At 35.7% G+C, this 20828-nt stretch overlaps 1 long non-coding RNA gene across 3 annotated transcripts in view; it reads left to right on the forward strand.

The window, feature by feature from the left end:
- The window catches only part of LOC141504660 (uncharacterized), a 98184-nt gene extending 77602 nt beyond the window's left edge, over positions 1–20582 (forward strand). For 2 of the 3 annotated variants that reach the window (XR_012473445.1, XR_012473447.1), the window contains exons 3-4: positions 18902–18954; positions 20052–20582. This is a non-coding gene — a long non-coding RNA (uncharacterized LOC141504660). Of the gene's footprint in view, positions 1–7639; positions 7814–18901; positions 18955–20051 lie in introns of those variants that run through there. The other variant, XR_012473446.1, reaches the window with a different exon arrangement.
- Positions 20583–20828: the final 246 nt, after the last annotated feature.

The following is a 20828-nucleotide window of genomic DNA, read 5'->3' on the forward strand; positions in this document are numbered from 1 at the left end:
AGTGCTTCCATTACTTCTTCTCAAATTGCTTTGTATTTGTTTGTCAGTGGAAGTCCTGTATATCCAGTAGAATGTAAGCTTCTTGAGATGAACAAATAGATCAAAAATCTATTTAGCTCAGACACTATTCTAAATGCTGGAGATGCAAATACCAGCAAATAAGAAAGTCCCTGCCCTCAAGCAGCTTACATTTTAATGGAGGAAGGCAACAGATGAAGGGATGGTGGAAAGCAGAGGTGAGGGGCACATACAGAGCAACTTGAGATGACCAAGAGAGTGACATGGAGGACCTGAACCTCGATGAGATAAGACTCACCTGTCAAAGCCAGGTGTCCTAGAAATAAAGTCCAAGTTTCTGGTAGGGTGGAGATAATAAGAGAACAGGGGCATGTGAGTAGACAATCAGTCAATTAATGATCAATCAAACATTTCCTAAGTACCTACCATGTGCCAAGCACTATACTAAATGCTGGGAAATGTCATGAAGATATTGATAAACCTTCAGAGAGGATGGGGTACTTTGCTTTTTTTCTTTGTATCTCCAGCATGTGGTACAAATGTCCCTTGTATAAATGTGCCCTTAATAAAAATAAATGTTCACTGAATTGAACTGAACACAACTGAGCTCAATAGCTACAGGGTAAATGCCAATTTAGCAGCATCGGTCTAGAGGACTGGTCTCTTATTGATTTTTATGTGCTGCTTGTAGGTAGTTTAAGAATAGGAGAGAGGATGATTCCCTAGTTAGGGAGGGCTATTGACAGCAGCTTCTCTTCTCAGTGATCTATACTGCCCCAGCTCCCTAATTGTTCTAATACATTCAACCTTACTAAACTGGACTGCTCAGGATTCTAGAAATGTACCTTATCTTTTACTGTCTCTAGGATTTTGTTCCCATCATTCTTCCCTACATTAAATATCTTTTTCTTTTGTCTAATTCCTTCTTATCTTTCAGAGTTTAGGTCATATTCCATCTTCTCTGTGAAGCCTTTCTCTGAACCTTAGAATCCCTAAATGAGGGAAGTTCAGAGATCATTTATTTAGTCAAGGGGTGTGTGTAAGGATCCTTTCTCAGAATAAGGTTTTTAAATAATTGTAGAAAATATCAAATTTCAATTTTGTTTCAGGTTAGTGATAATATGTAATTGTATTTCTTATCCACATTCATGCTTCCCCCCGCCAAAACCTACCTATGGAACTTAGATTAGGAATCCTTGACTTGCCTAGTCTAAGTTAGACATAAAGAGTGAATTCCAAAGGGGTGGCTAGGTGGCGCAGTGGATAGAGAACCGGAGGCAGGAGTACCTGGGTTCAAATCAGACCTCAGACACTTAATAATTACCTAGCCATGTGGCCTTGGGCAAGCCACTTAACCCCATTGCCTTGAAAAAAAAATCTAAAAAAAAAGAGTGAATTCCATAGATGTTAATTGACTTGCCAAGGTCACAAAGAGTTAATGATGATGAACATTAGAGAGCTCCTCCCAGATCTTCTCTTTAAGGAGAGGGTCCAGGGCAGATACCTCATCAATTCCCATCTGACTACAGGACTTCATCTTCCCTGCTCTCTTCTCTTCCTCTCTATCTTCTCCCCTTTCACATCTTCTTTTTATGTATTATCTTCCCTTATTATACTATGAGTTCCTTAAGGGTAGGGACTGTCTTTTGCCATTCTTTGTATCCTTATCATTTGGCTGGCACGAGGTAAGTGCTTAATAGATATTTATAGATTAATGGTGTGTTTAGGACTTTGGTTTTTCTATTATACTTTACCACTGCCTTACTTACATTTGTACAACTTAATAAGTTTTTATCATTTATTGCTCAGTAATGTTATTTTTCTTTTTATGTGTTAGTCTTATCGCCTCATTGTTCTCTAGGTTCTTTGAGGATAGGGAATGTGTAAGCAACTCCTGTGTCTCTATTGCAGGCTGACACAGAGCTTTGCTCCCTGAAAGAGCTTAATGAATGTTTATTGATCAGCTGATTAAAGTCCCTTCTTCTAGGTCTTCACTGCTTATATCAGTTCTCCTGAGATGTTCTTTCCTTATCCGCTATCACTGAGCTAGTTAATTTATTTTCACAGCTGTGCCTGGAGCTGCTCACTGCAGTCCTTGTTGCCCTTGGTCAATTCATCTCTCTTTTATATCTGCCAAGTTTAATCAGATCTTAAAATCAACATCTCTTCCTAGACTCAAACAGGTTCACATTTCCTAGTCTCTGCTTGCTCTGGTTACTTATCTTTTTCATGTTCTTGTTCTACCTACCCCAACCCTAACATCATTTGTTCCTAGGAGACAACTTTTAGCAAATGATAAAATTACTCTTCTCCACAAATGAATTTGTACTACATTATATTATGTCATATGTCATTATTATTTATGTTATATAATAATAATAACAATAACAGATAGCACTTTAGGGTTTGCAAAATGCTTCAGAGACATTATATCAATTTATCCTCCCAACCTTTTACAGGTGAAGAAACTGAAGTAGACAGGGTTTAAATGATTTGTGAAAGGTCATACAGCTAGAATATGTCTGAGGTTGGACTTGTATTCAGACCTTCCTAACCTTAGATTCAGCATTCTATTCACTGTGTCACCTTTTCGTAGAGTCATGTTTCAGGCATATCTGACTCCTTGTGACCCCATTTGCAATTTTGTTGGCAAAGCTACTGGACTGGTTTGCCATTTCCTTCTCCAGCTCATTTTACAGATGAAGAAACTGAGGCAAACAGGATTAAATGACTTGCCCAGAGTCACACAATTAGAAGATGTCTGAGACCAGATTTGAATTTAGGAAGATGAGTCTTCCTGATTCCAAGCCTAAATACTTTATCTAACCACTGTCCTACCTAGCTGTTCCACTGGGCCCCCTAGCTAGTCTCTATATATTACAAGTGATATAATATAATGATACAATTTAATATAATATGATATACTGTGTTATACAATACAATGCAATATATTAAAGCATAGCACAAAACAACATGACATGACTATAATGATGTGATATAATATGATGAACTATAATAGCATAACACTGCAGTGTCAGGAGAAAGCAGAGAAAGCCTCTACCGATATGGACAAGACTGTATGGTATGGTCAGGAAAGGGTGAGTTGAAATCCCCATCACTGGAGAGAACTCCTAAACTGATGAGATCATAGATCCGTTTGAGCATCTGAGGACATACCATAAGCTCTAACAGGAGGAACAGTGTGACATGGTGGAGAGAGTGGAGAGAGACAGCAGGAGCCCTAGGAAGTCAAGTTCCACTCATGACAGGTTCCCTGGACAACTCTCCAAGACTCTTAAAAGGCAAAGTATGTTCCTCTAGGTATTGGTGAAGGGAGTTTCCTCACCTAGAGTTACCTGTTCCAAAGAAATCACAGGACTTCCCACTACTCCTGAAATGTTTAACATATTATGGTCCCTAAAACAATTTCTACTTCTAGGAGAAGGGGAATGGAGAAGTTGGTCAGCTAGAGAGGAATGCTAAATTTGGTGGGAGGCTGGAGTAGATGAGAGATGAGATCTCTTCCAATAAATCCATTAATGTCAGTCAATAAGCATTTATTAAGTGCCCACTGTATGAAAGACACTGTGTTAAGTTTTTGGGGAAAAAGACAGATATAAAACTCAGTCCTTAAGAAGCATTGGAAAAATATGTAAATATATAGATAAATCCAAAATAGTTAAAACATAATGAGAAGGCCACTGGGGAGATAGAGAAAGATCTCATGTAGAAAGTGACATTTGAACTAAGAAAGACTAGGGATTCTAAGATGCGGAAGTGAGGAGGAAGTACATTACAGGTAAGGGAGCAGAGGGAAAAGGAATAAGCATTTATAAAGAATTTTTGATGTGCTATTCACATCAACCCTGTGAGGCAGGTGTTGGTCATGATTCCTCTTTTTATAGATGATGAAACAGGCAGAGATTAAGTGAATTGTCCAGAGTCACATAGATATTGAATATCTGAAGTCGCATTTGAATTTGATCTTGTTCCCTCTAGGTCAAGTGCCTATCTATTTTACCACTTAGCTGTCTGTCCCACTATAAAGGTTGAAGATGGGAAATTGAATATTAAGTATTTTTTTTTTTTACATGCAAGAAGGGTAGTTTGATTGGACCATAGGAAACATGAAGGAGAGTAATTTATACTAAGGCCAGAAAGGTAGGTTGAAGTCAGCTTGTAAAAGGTTTTGAATGCCAAAGATTTTATGAGAATATTTTTCTATCAACACCTAATAATGGAGGAGAGCATTATTTATCACATTTCATTTGACTCAAGCTCTGCTATCTTATATCCTGCTTTATAGAACATACATCTGGGGTCCTTCTGGTGATAAGGAATGCTGTGCTCACACAAGGATCAGGAAGGATAAACTAATGTGTTTTGATCCTCAAACCTGAAGTCCAGGGGAAAAAATTCCAGTGTTAATTTAAGGCATTTGGGAATAAACTAGAATCTGAGAGCAGAATTCTATTGCTCCTGGGAAAGGTGGGTAGGCCATTCTATAAAACTCTTTTTCTACCCTCTGTAGCCTTGTGATTCTGAGTCCAAAGTTCCAAAGGTCATCCTCTCCACCTGTACTCTTGTTAATTGTTATTATTTTTTAAATTTAAGGCAATGGGGTTAAGTGACTTGCCCAAGGTCACACAGCCAGGCGATTATTAACTGTCTGAGGTCATATTTGAACTCAAGTCCTCCTGACTCCAGGGCCGGTGCTCTATCCATTGAACTACCTAGTTGCCCCTCTACCTGTACTCTTAATCCTAATCCTTTCCTTCTTCACAAGTTGATTCTCTCTTTGGTCATCCCCTCTCTTTCTAAAATTTATTCTCTTTATATTCATGTCATACATACACCCATGCTATAAACTTACCCAAATCTCTCCCATTTTTAAAAATAAAAACCTTTCACTTGATCATGTTTTCAAGATATAGAACAAATTATTTTCCCTCTGTTTCATAGCCAAACTCCTAGAAAGTAATTTATGCTTCTTCCCTTCATACTTTCTTGCAATTCATGTTACTTCTCTTGTCACATTTTGCAATCTTTCTTTTATTTATACCATTTAGTGAAACTACCCTTTCCAAAATTACTGACAGGTTCAATTCAATGGCTATTTCTTAGCCTTCTTCCTTCTTTCATTTCCATAGCTTCTTTTTTTTAAATATTTTTGATGTATTTATTATTTCCAGGTAGAGATATGAAATACTTTATTTCTATAGTTTCTTAAGCCCCTTCTTCCTGGGTACTATCTCCTTCCTGGGTTTTTATGATCCTTCCTTTTTATGGTTTTCCTACCTGTCTGACTTCAATCTCCTCTGTTGTCTCCATACCCTATGGGTGGGTAGACCCTAGAATTCTGTCAGATCCCATGGATCCAATTAGCTCTATGTAAATTACTCCTAAGTCTGTTTTTAACTGTCTAAACTTCATTTCTTCCCTGAGTTTTGATTTGCTTGCTGACATTGGCACATCTGAAATTAGATGTTAATAGGATAGCCATTTCTTAGCCTTATTCCTTCTCGAGATATCCCACAGACATCTTCAAATCAATGTATCTAAAATAAAACATTAGTTTTCTTTTGGAACTCATACCCTTTTTTCACTTTCCTATTTCTATTGAAAAGACTATCTTGGTTTGAAATCTTGGAAACCTCCCTGATTCTTCCCTTTCCTTTAACTCCTTTATATAGCTTATTTCTGACTCTAGTAAATACTCTTTACATAGCATATCTCATATCTTAATGATCATAATGAAAATGACAACAGTAATATTAGTATGGACACAATACCTACTATGTGCTAAGTGCTTCACAAATATTTTCTCATTTGATATCTCTACTTATGGACTTAGTTGGCCCTTTCCTCAACTATATTAATGTTGAGTCTACTAATTTTTATCCTTGCCTTTATTCTTTACCTTAGTCTCAACCATGCAGTTGTTCAAGTGATATTCCCAAAATGCACATGTGAAGATATCATTCCGCTTTCCTCAAAGTTTCAGTACCACCCTGTTGCCTCTAGAAAAAAAAGAAAAACTCCTGTTTGACATTTAAAACCTTTCACAATTTGACTCTGATTTAGTTTTCCACACTTCACATTATTGCCCCTCACAATCTATTTTTCAGATAAAGTGAGCTTACTTTCCTTTCACACAAATTCCAATCTCTCACCTTGATGCCTTTGCAGTCTGTTGTGTTCTCTTCCTAATTTCTTTAGTTCCCTTCAAGTCTCACCTCAAATTTCCATTTTTTATGGAAACCTTTCTTCATTTCCTCCATTCCCTTTCCAGCCCCTTGACCTTCACCACACAATCATTTTGTATTTACTGTTTCTTCCCAAGAGAAGGCAGGAACTATTTATGTGTTTGAATATCCAGAAGCTAGTACAATGTCTGACACAGAGTTAGTATTTGATAAGTGCTTACTGAATTTAGTTGAATGGAACTAGCTGTTGCTTTAGTGAAATGGGCATTGGAGTTAGTGCTAGAAGATCTCTGTTCAAATCCTAACTTTATTTCTTATGTTTTATATGACCTTGGGCAAGTCATTTCCTTTTTATGTCTTATCTGCCTCCAGTTTCCTCTTATGTGTAATTTGAATGTTGACTTCAGATCTAAATCTGTGATACTTTCATAACACTCTGGTATACCATTTAACTTGCTTAAAGCACAAGGGCCATGTAACAGTTCCTTAGGTCCACATAGTTCTCTTGTTTTAGGGAGTTTATATTAGGAGAAAAGTTAGAAATATAACTTCAATCAATCCAAGATCCTAGTTAGGTAATTTCCTAACACTTAGTCAGAGGTTTAGTTCTCTGTCTTAATTTGCTCCAATATCTATCTCTAGTTAGCCCCTTTGGGCAGCTAGGTGACATAGGATCAGGCTTGAAATCAGGAAGATGAGTACAAATTTGTACTCAGGTACTTATTAACCTTGTGACCCTGGGCAAGTCATTATCTCTGTTGGCCTCAATTTCCTCATTTATAAAATGAATTGTAAAAGAAAAAGGACATGTATCTTTGCCAAGAAATCCCCAAATGGGGTCATGAAGAGCTGGACAAGATTGAAAAATGATTGACCAACAACAAAAAACCTTTGTCCTCTTTGTGGTTGAGGTAAAATTCAGGTTACCAGGGAGGTTTGAGTAAAGAAGCCACATAGTATATTGCAGTGTCTATTGAGAATCAGACACTGAAAGGGGAAGTTAGAGAAAGAGCAGATTTTTTTTCTTAAAACCTTCTCAAGGGGCAGCTAGGTGGTGCAGTGGATAGAGCACCGGCCCTGGAGTCAGGAGGATCTGAGTTTAAATCCATTTCAGACACTTCATAATTATCTAGCTATGTGACCTTGGGCAAGTCATTTGACCCCATTGCCTTGCCAAAAAAACCCAAAAAAACCTTACCTGAGGAAGTAGATAAGACTGGTAGCATTAGCCCAGTCTCCTCCTTTGAGATATCTATAGGGTCAATGACCCTCCTCTATAATTTCTTTCTCAGAGTCTCAAATATTTGAGGTATGGATGTTCAGCATTTTGAAAAATTTAAAAGTGATGTATAAATGTCAGTTATTGCTGTTGTTGTTATTATATTATTTATTGTCATTATTATTGCTTTTACTAGGTCTGAAGATGACTTTTTGTTTTTATTTTCCTGAGTCTTCTGCCCTCCTGAGCTCAAGAACTGTTCAAGAACTGTGCTAGCAAATGTTTAACAACCAGACTCTTCCCCATTAAAAAATGTGTGAGCACAAACATAAGTGTAATCTGCATTATTAACAATGACTTAAATCTAGACATCAGGCTGAAATTTGTAGCAATTGACACTCTGAAAATTTGCTCACTGAAAATTTAACAATAGTTTTCTCTAAAGCTGTTTAGACCTAGTTCTAATATACTATTATCTTTTTCTGCTACAGCTGAGTTCTGCTGTCTATTTATCTGTTTGGTAGTTGCTTCCAACAGCTCGTTGATGTTCTCATCACTTTTCTCAATTGTCAGTCCCTTGAACTCTGTCCTTCTTTCCTTTGTTCATATAAGCTCCTCGGTGACTGTACAAACCCCTAATCAATTGGAGAACTCTAGTTTTGATTGATTTAATAAAGAAATGTGCAAACCTAACCAAAATAACTATCTTCAAGTAGGAGAGAGAAATCAGCAATCAATGAAACCTTGTCCTTATACTGTAAATTATTTGAAATAATTTATGAATCATCAAGTGGTCTTAGGGTGTTTTCTTTCCTTAGCATGAAGAATTGCCACAAAAAACAGAGACCAATTGAAATCATAATCCTAGACTCTCATAGCAAGCAAGAAGAGAAATAAATAATCCTAGGTTTTGAGGAATAAATGCAATTTTTTGTTTTGTTTTAGCTTCTAGTCCACATTAACTAATGCTGAAAGTAGTGGAAATGCCTCAGAGGAAGACAGTGCTAAATAATAAATATAGAGCTGCAAGCTGCCAAGAGCCTTGGGGATGCTTAGTCCTACTCTCTACCTCCCACCCACTTGAGCCTTAATAATTAATGACAACTTGACCCAGCATTTCTTTCCAGCTGATTCTCTCTTTACTGCTGACCTGGACAGAAGAAAGCTTCTCCTTCCCTCTAAGTGGGCTAAATGAATATAAATCTTGGTTGGGGATCCTTGTCATTACATATTATCCCTCTTTTAGGGGCAATGAAATGGTGATCCCTTAACAAACATATCCAGCAATCACTCTGATTACCCTGATAGTTCCCAAGCTCCTTTTAGGATGTAATACTTGACTTTCTCCCTGTAACTTGGCAACCTGAGCCCTTAACAACTGGAAAAAAATGCTCTTCCCCGCCCCCAAGTAGTACTTTCCTTTTTGCAACTAAGGGAAGCCTAGTCACAGAAAGGGAGAGGATATAATAATAAAAATGTAGAGGTTGATCAACTTGATGGGATCTCAGGTTTGCAAATCTTTGGGACTTTTCCTTCTTTTCTTCATTCATTCATCCATTCATTTACCAAATATTTATTAGATGGATATAAAAGTGCCAACAATCATGTTAAGTGCCTGAGTTATAAAAACAAGAGCAAATAAAACAGTTCTTGTTCTATAGGAGCTTATATTCTACTGGGCAGGAGCAAGGAGAGGACAATATGTGCCCAGAAAGTAAATACAAAATATATTCATAGTTAATTTGTGGGACTATGAAGAAGGCATTTCTGCTGTGGTTGGGGAGGGAAAAACAAAGGAGGGGAGAGATCAGGTTAGGTTTCTCAACAGAAGCTAAGGCTAAGGTAAGGAAGGATTCTATTCCAGACATTCTATATCCAGATAAGATGGATATAGGATGTCATATATAAGGATACTTTGATTATATCTTTCTCTGGAAGATAATTTCAATTTATCTTCCTATAAAGATGGTTTGATATGCCTACTGACAATCATGAGTTTTTTAGCATCTACTGGACATGTTTAGTGCCATTTTGTAGACAGTGAAGCCATTTCCTTTACTTCCTTTTTTGGGGGGATAGGGGAAGATGGAGGATTGAATGGCTCACACAAAATCATTTCTTTGATGAAGGTCTATAAAAGGAAATCTTCATTACAAACTTGGATTTTTTTTTTTCCTTATTGAGAACAAGTCAGAAATCAGAGTCCTGAGAGGAAGAGTGGAGGGGATAATGTCTGAGCTTTGTCATAGACCCTCAGGAGACTAACTGACCTGAGGATGTGATATTAATTAATGAGTCTTTGAGCTCCCCCCTCTTCTCTTCCTCCTCAAAAGACATTAATGGGGCGGCTAGGTGGCGCGTAGTGGATAAAGCACCGGCCTTGGAGTCAGGAGTACCTGGGTTCAAATTTGGCCTCAGACACTTAATGACTACCTAGCTGTGTGGCCTTGGGCAAGCCACTTAACCCCATTGCCTTGCAAAAACTAAAAACAAACAAAAAAACAAAAAACAAAAACCACATCAACAATAACTAGGAGAAATAACTATATCTTTGAAAGAGCTTGACCACCAGGCAAGAAATATCTTCCCTTTAAAACTCAACCTATAAGTTTGTCGATCAAGAGCAAAGCAAGGTGAATTTTTGAAAGCCTAATTGGGTAAAGAGTAAGAGAAAATTCAGTCCTGTGTAGTTCTATAGCATCTAATGTGAGATGAGGTCAAACAAGTGATTGTACTAGCATTTTCACAATGCTGGAACTTCTCAGATGAAGACAGCAAGCTATTTGCATTTGCTTCTGGCTACCAGATGGTATTGACTATCAATTCATATTTTGTTGGAATTATTATTTGTTCCTGCTTATGAGACTTTCTTGGTCTCATCTGTAAAATGATGGGGTTGGCCTAGATGAGTTCTAAAGTTTTTTTCAAATTATAAATCTATGAATCTTAAAGAAAAGTCTTGAATCTGTCTCTTCCTTTCCATTCCCATTACAACTGCTTTGGTTTGGGCCTCTTTTATTTGTTATAATAAAGTATTGTACTAACCTCTTAGCTAGTTTTTGATCCCTAGTCTCAGCTAAAATCAGGTGAAACTTAACAAAGCATAATTTTGATCATGTTGCTACTCTCTGGTTGTTTCCTCATTGTTTATCAAATAGAGTCTAAATTATTGCCACAATTTGAATTTAGAACTTCTAACTCCTGCCCAATAGGATATATGATCTTTGAAAAAGTAATTAAATTATTCATTTCTTAGAATAGAGATTCTGCTGCTAGGCTTATGCCCCAAGGAGGTTGATGAGAATAATAAAAGAACTCTATCAAAAAAAATATTTAGGGAATAAAGAATTTCCATTTGAGAAAAATTCCTTTTTACCAATTCAGGTCAGCTTAGACAACTTAGAGAACTGCTTAAGTAGAGGTTTAAAAGAGTCCACTGTCCAGAGTGGGGCTAAACCAGATTAAAATATACTTGAGAAATATTTAACAAAATCAAATGAAAAATAGAATACATTATAGGATTCATTTGTGGTGTTCTACTGCAACCAACAACCCATTTCTGTCTGAGTTTGACTCCACTGAGAGAGGTTAAGTGACAGTATCACATAGCCAGAATGTGTCAGATGACAGGATTGAACCCAGGTCTTGGAGATCAGATCCCTATTTATCACAGGACAAGAACTCCAGAAAAAAACCCCATAACATTATTATTTATAACAAGAAAAATTGAAAATAAAATATATGCCCAACAATTGAGGTTTGTAAACATAATGGGCTATGACCATAGTATAAGGAATAACTCAACTCAATTAAGAGAATACATTGATAAATCTGTGCTTGGCACTATACTAAGCATAGGAATGCAAAGATAAGAATGGTACAAGGAATTTGCTTTCTTTTGGGGAAGATTAACCATATAAAGAAACATGGGAAATACCATGACTTGGTGATGATGGAGAAAGCAGAACCTAAAGAATAATGCACATAGCTTTAGTGAGGATTACCCTTGTGTGACTCAAAGGTAGACAAATAGATATTTCTAGCTTTTTCTTCTCCTACTCTTCTCCAAGGGAGACTTTTCATTTTTACCAGATAGGGAAGCAGGAGGTTGGTATCGGAGTTCATTCTATACTCCTCAGAGAGACATGGGGTACTAGGCTAGATGTATAGCTACCTTCTCTCTTAAATTCTTTTTACAATATTTATTTTTAATGTTCATTAAAAAATGTTTTTGAGTCCCAAAATATATGCCTCCTTTTCCTACCCCATTGAGAAGGCAAGCAATATGATATTTATACATGTGAAATCATGTAAAACATATATCCATATTAGCCATATTGCAAAAAGAAAAGTAGGAACAACAAAAAAAGTAAAAAAAAATTGTGCTTCAATTTGAATTTAGACTTCATCAGTTCTAGCTTTGGAGGTGGATAGTATTTTTCATCATAATATTGTCTTGATCAGAGTAGCTAGGTCTATCATTGTTGATCATCACAAAATATTACTGTTACTGTGCACAATGTTTTCCTCATTCTGATTATTTCACTTTGCATCAATTCATGTAAATCTTCCCAATTTTCTTGGAAATTACCTACCTCATCACTTCTTATAGCACAATAGAATTACATCTCAATCACTCAATTGATGGACATTCCTTTGATGTCTAATTCTTTGCCTTAACAACAACAAAAAAAGAGCTGTTTTAAATAGTTTTGTACAAATAGAGCTCTCCCTCCCCCTCCTCTCCCCTCCTCCCTTTCCCAATCTGATAAGTATGAAGTGGTACCTTATTGGTGTTTTATGTGCATTTCTCTAATCATTGATAATTTAAAACATTTTTATATGACTATAGAGAGCTTTGATTTCTTTATCTGAAAACTGCCTGTTCACACCCTATGACCATTTATTAATTGAAAAATGATTTGTATTCCTATATTTTTGATTCAGTTCTCTATTTGAGAAATGAGGTATTTATTAGAATCACTCTGTAAAAATTGTTCCAAATTTTCTGCTTTCCTTTTAGTCTGGTTGCATTGATTTTGTTTTTGCAAAAAACATTTAAATTTAATAAAATCAAAATGATCCATTTTATATTTTGTATTTCTCTCTATTTCTTGTTTCATAATTTCTTCCCTTTGTAATATGTAAGATAATTTAAAATCTTAGGCCATTTTCCTTCACATTTTTTAATTGACTCCCTTGATATTTTCTCTTTCTTTTCATTTCTTTAGGTTCTTTCATTTTTTCTTTCTTTCTTTCTTTCTTTCTTTCTTTCTTTCTTTCTTTCTTTCTTTCTTTCTAGACTGAGTATACAACATGAAAGAGTAAATAAATTAAACTTCATAGCCTAGTGTACAATAAACTCAAAGAAACTAGGTCCTGGGATAAGAACATATTCTTCAATTAAAAACTTCTCAATAAGCTAGACAGCAATCTAGCAGAATTTAGTTTAAGACCAATATCTCATATTAGATTCCAAGATAACCTCAAAATGGATATATGATAAATATAAAAACAAAGGAAATAAATAAGAAGGAATTACTTTCTGATCCACAGATAAAGAATTCTGAACTAAACAATAGATAAAAAGGATTACAGAGTCTGAAGTGGATAATTTTTATTATATAAAAATTGAAAATTTTTTATACAAACAAAATTGACACAAATAAGATAAGAAAATAATTGATGGTAAAATTATTTGCAGCAATTTTTTCTGATTAATGTATCATGTCAAAGATGTTTAAGGAACTGATTCAAATTTATGAAAATAAGAGCCATTTCCCCTTTACAGTGATCAAAATATATGAACAAGGAGTTCTAAAGAGAAGAATCAATAGCCATATTAAAAATATTACAAATCACCAATAATTAGAGAAATAATAATAATTAACATCTACAGAACACTATGTATCAGGTTTTGTGCTAAGCATTTTGTAATTATTTTTTTATATGATCCTCAAAACAATTATGGTAAGTGGGTACTATTTTTATCTTCATTCTATAGCTAAGGAAACAGAGATTGAGACATACCTAGGGTTACACAATTAGAAAGTTTCTGAGACTGAATTTAAACTCAGGTTTTCTAGATTCCAAGCCCAGTATTCTATCTACAATGTTGGAGGTACTATAGGAAAATAAGAACATTATTGTATCATTTGTGAAACCATGAACTCATTTAGTCACATTGAAAAGTGATTTGAAATCACACCTAAAAAGCTGCTATATTGTGTTTCTTCATTGATCCTGCAATATCTCTATCAGTTTCATTCCCCAAAAAAGATCAAAGAAAGAGGAAAATAGCTTTCATGTACAAAAATGTTTTTTTGTATATGTTCTTTTTATGGTATAAAACAATTGGAAACTAAGGTGATACTTATGGGGACAAACTGTATTATATTCTACTACTACTACTACTACTACTACTACTACTACTACTACTACTACTACTACTACTAAGAAAACAATTTATAACAACACTGTTATAAGAATCTTATCAACACAATGACTAAGTATAATTCCAGAATATTGAAGATGAAGCATGTCCCCAGCTCTTGACAAAGAGGTTATGATGTACTAAATATGCAGAATAAGGCATATTTTTGCATATGACCAATGACCTTTTCCTGACTATGACTATCTATTACAGAGGTTTTCTTTTTCTTTCTTTTTTAATGTTTTATTGTGGGATGGGGCAGGTAGATATAAGAAAAAATTCTTTTTAATTAAAAAAAGGAAATTATTTTTTTAGATTGTACCAAAAGTTAAGTGAATTTTTCTGTCTAGTGAAAAGTGTAGTCACAATAATTTCTATTCATGCTACATAATAATATTTTATCTTGTGAAATTTTATGGGGTTTTTTTGGCAATAACATAAATTTTGAGAGGAAATGAGTTTTCAGAAAAGTATTTTCAAAGGTTTGATGGATTTTTATTTCCCTTGGATTTTTTTCTCATTAAGTAGAGATGCTTTGCTTAGAATTAGAATAATTTAGTTGTTATGATATTTTCAACTGGTTTATATTCAAAACAAAGAATATTGAAACTTTCTTCCATATTGGGAGTTGTTAATTGGGTATTTAATGGGAAATGTCTGCAAAAAATTAAAGTGGATACAATCTCTTTGAGAGTAGAGACAATAGCATCCTGTCTGCCTTTCTAACTTTACCTTCCTCTTCCCCCTTACTGTTGTTTTATGCTTCAGAGATTAGACATTCACAACAATGACTTTGATTTTCCCTCTTTTTGATTTTACTCATGTCATCTGTACCTTCATCTTTTCCCTGGTTTTAAAAGTCAAACTCAAATGCCACCTCATTCTTCATGAAGACCTTCCTTGATCCTTTAAGTAGGAAGTGATATTTTCCCCCTTATTTTAGTCCAATAACAATTTGTACTTTCCTTATGGTACTTATAAAATACTACTTTGAGTTAGAGTCATATCTGTACACATCTTTGATTTACAGAGCCAAATGTTTTTTTTTTAAATATAGTCAATTCACACTAAACACAGAGATCTTTTTTTTATTCTTCGTGAATTTCATTCAATTGTGTGATTGTGGAAATATTATGCTGTGGACTATTGTTTGTGGAAGTCTGCCTGTTCCCTTCTCACATTTTCATTCAAGCTGTTGCCCTTGAGATGTTCATAAATTATTCTCAAACATATTGTGAAGATGAGAAAAAATCAAATGAGTTGGTAGTCCTTGATACTGACTCATTCATCTTTTTAAATAGCACTAATGCCAGCAATTTTCCTCCAGTTGTTTAGTAGCTTCTTTTCTTTCAGTTATCTTTAAAAGTGATTTCCCCCAACTGTCAAAATTGTCAATTCCACTGATGACCTCTTTCCATACATGCATACACACACACACACACACACACACACACACACACACACACACAAACATACATCATCAATAATGGACTGGATTCTTGTCTCCTGATCGTCTGAAATTTATAATATCAGTTTCCAATCTGTTCACACAAAAAGGAGGAGGACAAAATGCAAGGGCAGAAGGACTGGCCCATTTCTATAGAACCATTTGTTGACCTCATTAAGGAGAAAGTCCAGGGGCTTTTTGAATGCTATAGTATTGTTTCTCAGTGACACTATCAGTGGAGTCAAACCAAGAATGAGTAGCAATAAAAGACTAGGGCTTCAGCCACTAATCATATATCTACACACATGGATACATGTACACAGGTATGTTCATTTATGTGTGCACAAACATATATGTGTATACACCTGTGTGTGTACTTGATCTGATCCAGTGGTTCATTCCAATTTTATTTTTAAGGTCATTTCCCCTTCCTCATGTAGCACATATGGGACTCTGTTGCTCTCCTTTATGAAGGTTTCTGCTAAGCATAAGTTAAGATCATTAAAAAAATGCCTTTATACAATAATGTAATGGGGACAATGTACAAGAGCATCTCTGACACTCCCTGTGTGAAAAGCATCTAGAAGCCTGCCTTCAAAAGAGTTGTAATGTTATATAATGGAAGTTCTTTGGAGAGACATGGGAACATTGTAGATATTTGGTAGCCAGTTCTGATCAATGACCTCATCATAAATAGGAAGCTTTTTGACTGTCGAGACATTCAAATAGGACTAGTACCAGAGTCCTGTCCTTTGTTGTTTGACTAATTACTCTTGATTTAATTCCATTGAAGGCTCCACTGAGAAACAAAAGCATAACATTGTGAGAGGTCCTTCTTCTCAGAGATCAACAAGTGGTCCTATGGAAATGAACTATAGTCCTTTTGCCTCTCCATTGTGTTTGCTGCCATTTTAAGTGAATGGACTGGAAACACTGATCTTGTAATTTCAAAAGGTTAGGAGAGCAAAAGCCTTACATTTGGGTTTTCTGTGCAGCTCATGATAGATACTTCCAAGAGCAAGGATGCTTTTGGGGAGTGGCATTCAACATCCATCCCAGCAGGAACTGGGATGAAGGGAACTCATTTGTCAGTCATGCCACATATGACTGTGAACTTGGTGGGACCAATAACTAAATTCAAGTCTCCTCTCTCAAGAGACCAAGGTGGTTCAGAGAAGAGTGTGCCTCCCAGGTGCTGAGAAGAAATGTTGACACTTTGCTGTTGTTATTATTGTCTAATGAAATTTCCTTTGTAAAAGTAAATTGATGTCAAATTCCATTACATGAACTGATGTGCTACTGGCTAATAGTAGTGGCTAACATGACTGGCAGGGGTTTGAACCAATGGTATTATAAAGAAACACCCACCAATTCCCTCCCTCCAGTATTTCCTAAGAAGACAGAGGAGGGAATATAGCTGATTTGACTCTGGGAGAGTTAGCCACAGCATACCAATGACCAGTTGATGCAATAATAGAGAAATGTTAAAAGGTCTTCTGTGTAACTTGTGTCCTTAAGCACAGAATGTGGACATATGTACAAATCATCCCCTTGAGAGAAGGGGAGTTATTTAATTTTTTGTTGTGTCTGAAGGACCTAAAAGAGTATATGGCACACAGAAGGTAATAAATACTCAAGCACATTCACATAATTTGATTATTTGATTTGTTTTTTCTTCTGGGCTCAGTTAGGCTAAACTCTCTTGAGTGATTATGGATCTCATTTAAGAAGCTATGGCAGTGTCCTAGGGCTTGACATCTATTAGCATAATGTCATCATTGTTATCATCATAGCTCACATTTATAAAGTTCTTTAAGTTTTACAAAGTGTTTCACATATATTATCTCATTTGATCCTCCCAACAACTCTGAAAGGTAGATAGCTTTAAAGAAATTTTCCTTGAGCAGAAAACGGGAGGTCTTAACATAGGATTCATGAACTTTAAAATAAAAATTTTTTTTAGGTTTTTTTTTTTTGTAAGGCAAATGGGGTTAAGTGGCTTGCCCAAGGCCACACAGCTAGGTAATTATTATGTGTCTGAGGCCAGATTTGAACCCAGGTACTCCTGACTCCAGGGCCAGTGCTTTATCCACTGTACCACCTAGCCTCCCCTAAAATTTTTTTTTGATAACTATTCTTCAATATAATTGGTTTCCTTTGTAATCCTATGTGGTAACCACAAAAATAATTTTATTTTCTTTTAAGCACTTAAAGCCATTATTTTGAGAAAAGAGGTCCAAAGGTTTCATCAGACTGCCAAAGAGGATATGACCCCTCCAAAAATTAAGAACACTTAATATAGAAGCATGTGACTTCTATTGCTGTTTGAAGAAAGAGAGAGATTCTATGAGACAGAAGTAAAGAGAGAGAGAGCATTCTAGGCGGAGGGTATGGACAGGACAAGGGTACAGAGATGAGACTTGTTTGAAGGATGAGAAAATAAGGCTAATTTTGTGGGATCATACAGTACAAGTGCAGGAAGGGAAAGGGGAATGATGTAAATTGAGGCTAGAAAGATAGGTTGGAACATTTGACCTTAGAGGAAATAAAGGGCCACTTGGAGATTATTGAGTAAGATTGTGACATGATCTGATGTGTACTTAATGAAAATCACTTTGGCAGCAGTGTAAGGTTTGAATTAAAGTACAGACTTTAGATAGGGAGACTAATTAGGTATGAGCTGGGCCATGTAATTTAACCCAGCAATTTAAAAATTTTCCTTATGAGCATTTGTAACTTGAAAATTGTTAAGGGCTTCCAAATCAAGACTTTAGTTGTTATTTAGTTGATAAAGTGTTACAGAAAATGTTATTAATGCAGATTAAACTTAAAAGTTTATGATATATACACTTTACTTTTCAATAGCTTGTACTCCTTGACTGGACTCCACCATAACCCCAAGAATATTCATCATTAGGCAAGACTGCATCAGCAGTACCATTAGTACATTTTCCCTTTCTGGTTGGTGATCTAGAGGACAGAGTGAAGAATTTCTTTCAAAGCCTCCATGTAAGAGGTTTCCCATACCAGATATCTTTTCATTTGCTATCAGTTAGCATTCCTTGGGCTCGACTCTCTCATCTGTACTCCTCACTAATTTCCACTCTCCAATATTTAGCTTCCAAGGGACTGTCTGTTTTTGGTATCCCCAGTTCTTAGTATAGTTCCCGGGACTTAGTAGATGCTCAATAAATGTTTATTGACAATTGATTACACACTCTCCTCCCTGCCCCCCCCAATATGTTTGTTAAATATTTATCAGCCCACTCATGGGGAAGAGTCTAGGATGGTCATAATGAAAGTCTGAACTAACATAGTAGCTGTTTGAATAGAAAAGATTAGAAAGTGGGAGGTATTGTGGAGGTAGAAATTGATAGCTGCTTGAATATGTAAAGTGAGGGAAAGTGGGATGAAGAAGATAATATTGAGATTATGAACCTGGGAGACTGAAAGAATAATAATAATATCTTAGAAAGAAATAGGTAAGTTTGGCAGGGGGTTATGTTTTCAGGGAAAAATAATGAGGTGGTGTTTTTTTCTTTTTCTTGACTGTTGGGTTTTTTACATCTTGGTTTCAGTCTTTAGGTTTGAAAAACTACCCACAACATTGAGATCATAGATCCATTCAAGTGTAAGTACCCCTTTCATCTCCTGCATAGAACCATAAACTGTTCAGGGGGAGGGACCTATTTCTTGTACATCTTTGTATGCATCCTAGCAACTTGCTTTGAACAAGTTAAGTACTCAACAAATATTTCTCACATTATGCTCAATAAAGAGAAAAGGGAAAGTGAACCAAATGAGCAAATCACTTAGTTCTTCCCCTATACCTGATTTTCCCAACTTCATTTTTCTCCCTTATCAGATAAAAACTTACATGATAATTTGAGTTGAGGGTTGGAAAGAATTAGACTCAGAAATACCTTTCCAACCCAGTCTCAGTCTTTGTCCCACAATGTTTATTCCCTCTGAGCAGAAGGCCTCTTGTTATTCCTCCTTCTAGAATGCTATTTGGCTGTCAGGAATTGTGAAGATAGCCTTCATGTTAAAACTATAAGTCACTGGCAACCACTTTTTTGGTTCTCTTGTTCTTTGGGGGGGTGAATACACAGTATGAATGGAGAAATTAAGCCCTGTTTTGCCAGGGCCTTGAGAAGGACTAAACAAGACATGGGATGATAGGATTCAGAATTGGCAGAGACCTTAGAAATTGCTCATCCTAACCCTTTATTTTATAGCTATAGTAACTGAAGTCTAGAGTTCAGGTCACTTGTCAAAGGCCACATGGGAAATACAGAGATAGATTTGAAACCCAAGTCTGAAATCTTTATTCTTTCCATCATTCCAAGCTGCCTCTTTTTTTTTAATGAATGAGGATATAGAGCTTCCAGGGACTTGAAAAAAAAAATATATATATATATCTGAGGAGGACTTCAAGGGCTATCTGGTACAGCTCATTTATTGTACAGATGAAATAGTCCACTGTGGGTAAATAACTTGCACAAGGTGATATTCGTGTTAGGCCTTAGAAAGGGGATTCAAACCCAAATTTTCTGACTCATAACTGCCAAACTGAGATTTGAATTCAGACTCTTTGACTCCCACTTCATTGCTTTCTGTTACAAAAGATTATTGCTGAACTGTTCTTAGCATATGCCTAGATTTTACTCTTGGGGACATTTATGATAAGACCAATAATTATGTCAAATTATCTTTTCCCACTTACAGGAACTGTACAGCTCCCAGGATATGTCCCTAAATTGCTTTTTTTCTCGGACTTTACAAGAAAAGAAGCCTGTGCTATTGCTGAGATTAGAACAGCTGCAAGATAACTGAGCAGAGTTTTGGTCTATGATTGTGATGGAATACTATTGTGTTCTAAGAAATGACAAGCAGGATGCTTAGAAAATAGCTATATGAACTGATGCAAAGTGAACTGAGTGGAGCCAGGAGAACATTGTACTTGGTAACAGCAATATTACATGATGATCAGCTGTGGGTGACATCTATTCTCAGCAGTACAGTGTTCCAAAACAATTCCAAAGGACTTATACTGAAAACTGCCATTCATTTTCAGAGAAAGAAATGATGGAGTCTGAATGGAGATTGAAAACCTATTTTTTAAACTTTCTTATTCTTGTTCTTTCTTTTTACTGGTCAGGGTAGTCTTTTGCAATATGGTTAATAATGGAAATAGTTTTGCATGATTGCAATGTATAATCTATATCCAAGTTCTTGCCTTCTTGGTGAGGGGAGGGGAGGGAGAGATCTTGAACTCAACAATGATAAAAAAGAGTGTTAAGTTTTTTTATATGCAATTGAGAAAAAAATAAAAACATTTTAAAAAAAGAACTGAGTAGAGGAATTTCACAAGTAATAATAATAATGGCCATTATTTAACTTTATCATCACAACAACCCTGGGAGATAGGTGCTATTATTGCTTTCATTTTACAGATGAGAAAATGGAGGTAGAGAGAGAGAGAGGTTATATAATTTATCCAGG

The sequence above is a fragment of the Macrotis lagotis genome, chromosome 1 (assembly GCF_037893015.1).
Source record: "Macrotis lagotis isolate mMagLag1 chromosome 1, bilby.v1.9.chrom.fasta, whole genome shotgun sequence".
NCBI lineage: Eukaryota > Metazoa > Chordata > Mammalia > Peramelemorphia > Peramelidae > Macrotis > Macrotis lagotis.